Consider the following 5,083-nt stretch of genomic DNA (forward strand, 5'->3'; position numbering starts at 1 on the left):
AATCGACAGCCCCTTGCTGTCACTCGGTTTCTGTTTGCTGCTCTCGATCGACAGCCCCTTTTGCTGTCTCCTTCCGACCTCTCTCCCTCGACCTCTTTTTCTTCTCGATTGACAGCCTCTTTATCGCCTCCTTTCCTCCCATCTCTGTCCACGATCTTCCTCGTACTCACCCACGATCTCCCGCACCTCGTCTGGCTGCTGCTGTTCACGTCTCCCTCTCGATTTCTCTCTTGCTGAGGCTGCTGCTGTTTCTTCTTCTTCCTTTTTATTTTTATTTTTATTCGTGGGCTGCAGTTGGGCTTGATTTTGGGCTGCTGAGACATGAGATCAAAACAAAATAAATCAAATTTGTCTTTTTTTTTCTTCAACTTTAATTGCCTCATATAGTTAGATTAACTTAAATTAAATTGGCTCTTTTTAAGCATATATTTATCATTAATTGTAAGGTACTTTGATGTAAAAATGTATAAAATTACACTTATCAAATTCCGCCACACTTAGATCATTGTCCGTCCCAGCAATGACTTGAGTTAACACGTAGTTATAAAAATCGAATCTAACGAGAATGTCAACACGTATAGCATATCATGAGTTTGAGATTTGCAACAAAGCATTGAAAAGATAATGCACACGCAATCAAGTAGACACAAGCTAATCTCGAGAACTCTCACGAATGGGCTTAACAAACAACACTCGATTCACTCCTTGGGTTAAAGTGTATCGCTCAAATCGTCAATGTCTAGCATGTACCTACCATATACTTGAAAAGTCTCTCACTCTCCACTACTTGGATAAAATACATGCTTATAAATCAAAAGGTCTTAAATGGTGTAACGAAAACAAGGCTTTGGGTACGGTAGGGAAATATTTAGGAAAAGTGACTAAGACTTAACACCAACGGAGAATTCCGGCTACTTAACCACACTTTATTTATTTTTTATTTTTTTCACAAAGGACTTTTGTGTCCATCTTTGAAGCTCATTCCTTTTCAGACGATAGGAGATAGAGATAAAACGCTTTTATATTCAACCGTATCGTCATTTTCGTCGTCTATTTTTTTTATTTGATGACATAATTTTGCTCTTCATTTTTTTCTTTTTGAATTAATAGTTTTATTTTTATTTTTTTTCTTTTCAATCTTTTCTTTCATTTTTTTTCTTCCTGAACATACGAATTATACTTTCAAGTATACAGGGATATTGGGATCACTCCATTGGTGCTTAATCGGGTGAGTCGTGTTTGGATTGTTTTATGATGTGGGTGACAAAGGAAATAGGCTAAGGCTCAAAGTGGTATGCAAAAGGGATAATGACAACATAAGGGGTAGGCTTAAGGCTAGTGGTTTTAACACAAAAAATGAGCAAACAATGGCCTTTATCATGTTTATTAGCATGTAGTTATCATGTAGTCTTAAGGAGAGAAAAATCAAGTTCTACAGATGCATATCTAGGCATGACGCAATCACACAAGAAATGAATTTGAGACTAATATCAATTATTTAGTCTAAATAAGCTCAAAGTCTCACGGTGTTCAAAACTAGCTCAAGAGATTATCAATAGTTTACTTTGACCGAAATGCTACCACTAATCAACTCTAAGTGTTATCAATCAAATTCAATCATGCTATACATGCATCCAAACTCATTTTCATCAACAATTTAAGCTCAATAAAAGCATGCTAACACATTGTCCAAAATGGACAAAGACCCTCATTTAAGCACAAAATTTGCAAAAAGAAAAAATTTGACCCCTAAAACCCTAAAACCATTTATATACCCATTTCATACAAATAACCCCACCCCCACACTTAATTCATACATTTTCCTCAAGGTATGCAATAAGTAGAGAACACTCTAAGCAATTAAGGAAAAGGGAACAGAAAACTCCCCTGATATGATGAGAGACCTCCCAATGTAAGAATCCGTGGAGATGGGCGCGTCTCTTCAAGCGTCCAACATTTGGGGTGAACCTGAGAACATAGAAATCTAAGAGTGAAACTAGAGTATCTAAAAACAAAATAAATAACTGAAAACAATAAATAGCAAGAAATGGAAATTCGTGGGTTGCCTCCCACGTAGCGCCTTTCTTTTATGTCTTTGGCTAGACCATACTCAGTTCAATTCTTGTAGCTTGGCATGTCCAAAGCTACCCTCTCTAAATCTCCTCCATCAAAGCCTTCATAGAACGGCTTTAGCCTATGGCCGTTAACTTTGAAAATCTTCCCCGTAGATAGACTTTGTATCTCTACTGCACCATGCTAAAAAACGGTTAAAACAACAAAAGGTCCTATCCATCTGGACCTTAACTTACCAGAAAATAACTTAAATCTAGAGTGATAGAGGAGAACTTTCTGACCTTTAGTGAAAGACTTACGTGAAAAACAAGAGTCATGGAACGCCTTGGTCATAGTGTCAGATAAAGACTCGATAATATCAACAAAGCATAAAGATGAAACATCACTCGGATATCGCATGACATCATATATATTAAATTTTATCATCTCGCCATCGAATTCCATGGTCAAACTACCACTATGGACGTCTACCTTAGTCTTAGAGGTTTTCAAAAATGGTCAACCTAGCAAAAGCATACCGGCGTTGGAGGCATTTTTCTCCTCCATATCTATAACATAAAAATCTGCCGGAAAGACCAATTCATTCACTTGAACTAGCACGTCCTCTAATACCCCTTTAGGGTAGACAATAGACCTATCCGCTAATTGGACTACCACACCGGTTGGCTTAAGGGGCCCAATATCCAAAGATGAGTAAATGGCATGTGGCATAACATTAATTGATGCTCCTAAGTCCAACATGGCTTGATTTACCGAGACATTGCCTACCTTACATGGTATGGTAAACATGCCCGGGTCATTACATTTTGGTGGTAACTGTTTTTGCAAAACAGCGGACACATTTTGACTCATGCTTATCTTTTCATTACCCTTTAGTTTCTTTTTATTAGTACAAAGTTCTTTCAAAAACTTAGCATATCGAGGAACTTGCTTAATTGCATCTAATAAAGGGATGTTTACCTGAACTTTCCGGAAGGTGTCAAGGATCTCCTTCTCTTCGCTCTCCCGCTTTGTCTTATCGAATCGGCTCAGGAATGGCGATGCTTGAACTATCATTTCGGGTGTCTTCTTCTTTGCCTCCTTTTCTTTGACATCTTTTGCACCTGAAGTGGATGTCTTGACCTCTAACTCTTCTTCTTCCTCGTGAACCTTTTCCTTCTTCTTCTTTCCAACTTCTTGAAGCTCCTTTCCGCTTCTCAAAGTGACAGCACTCACATTTGCCTTCGGATTCGTCTCCGTTTGAGACGGCAATTTACCCTTGTTTGCTAATTGGCCAACGGTGGCCTGAAGGTCCTGAATGCTCGCTTGAGTTTCCTGTTGAAATTTCACCATGTTAGCAGCCATAGACTTAACTACATCCTCTAATGACATACCTGAGCCACTAGGAGCTTGAGATGACACTTGATGTTGATGTTGGGCACTCGGTTGAAATGGTGCCTTCGGTTGATGTTGTTGCTGAAAACCGGGTGGTGGTTGGAATTGTTGAGGTTGAAACTGTTGAGATTGCTGGAATGAGCCTCTTTGCTGAAATTGTTAGCCTTGTCCTTGCCCTTGCCTCGGGGCATAGCTCATATTCGGATGCTGCCTCCAACCAGGGTCGTATGTGCTCGAGAAAGGGTCGGGAGCCCGGTTGCTTGAATTCTGAAAGTTGCCACCCCCAATGGCGTTCACTTGCTCTTCTTCTTCATGTAAAGTCGGGCATGCATCGGTGGGATGTGTCACTGATGAGCAAAATCCACATGCCTTGACTTGAGGCATAGTACCCATGGCAAGCTGTTTCACAAGGTTAGTCAAATCAGTTATTTTAGTCTCTAAAGATTTAACATGTACCTCACTAGCGCCTCGACCAATGTCACTCCGAACTCCAAATTGCTTGGAGTTTTCCGCCATGGTATCTATCAAGGTCCTCACTTGAGTTGGCGTCTTGTTAACTATAGCCCCTCCGCTCGCAGCATCCATCATTTTTCTTTCCATCGGTAGCAAACCTTCATAAAAATATTGAATTAATAATTCATCAGAAATTCCATGTTGAGGACAACTTACACAAAGGCGCTTGAAGCGCTCCCAATACTCGTATAAAGACTCCATGTCCTTCTGCTTGATCCCACATATCTCTCTTCTAAGCCCGGCGGCTTTGGATGCGGGAAAATACTTGTCGAGGAATACTCTTGCCTTAAGCTTGAGATTCTCCACCGTCGTGCCTTGTGGCTTCATCCCCAAGCATACCATGTGGAACTCGGTCATATGCTTGTATGGGTCTTCGTTAGCTAAACCATGAAAACGAGGTAGTAAGTGTATTAAACCAGTTTTAAGTTCATCACTTACCTCTTCCGGCGGATAAGTGATGCAAAAAGGTTGCTCGGCGACGTTGGGTGCTGCCCATTCCCTTAAAGTGCGTTCGGGATTCGACATTTCCTCTTCAGTCTCGATGACCGGTTCTTCTTGCTCAGAATGAGATTTCTCTTCTTCGTCCTCCGTTTGGTCTTCAGAATCGGATGACAACTCAATATCTTTCCAAATATTGAGAACCAGTGAAGAAGTAGACGCGCCTTGCTTCTTTTGAAGCTTAGCTTGCTTTCTTAGCTTTTTTGCGGTTTTCTCAATTTCCGGATCAATTGGCAATGGTGAACCTGCACGAAACGATCTTGGCATAAACAGTTAAACTTTGCCAAGTCCCCGGCAGAGGCGCCAAAAATTTGACGGATGTCGAGTCCGGCAAATAATAGAATTTATGAAAATAAGCCTATTATCTCTAAAACACAACTTGAGATAGCGATAAGTAGGGTCATCTCCTCAGGGACTCGGTGTTAACCGTAAGTCTAAGACGTAAACGCCTGCAAATTCATTAACATTAAAACAATATATAAAAGGGGGGGTTGGATGATTTATAGACAGCCTAAATATGCAAAATAAATTGAAAACTTTAAACACTAATAAGAACGAGACTAGCAATGAGCATCAATCAACTAATCCTTTGGATTATATATCATCGACTCATTCAATCCATTTT

This window comes from Cynara cardunculus, unplaced genomic scaffold (genome assembly GCF_001531365.2).
Source record: "Cynara cardunculus var. scolymus isolate 2C unplaced genomic scaffold, CcrdV1 Un_Scaffold_599, whole genome shotgun sequence".
NCBI lineage: Eukaryota > Viridiplantae > Streptophyta > Magnoliopsida > Asterales > Asteraceae > Cynara > Cynara cardunculus.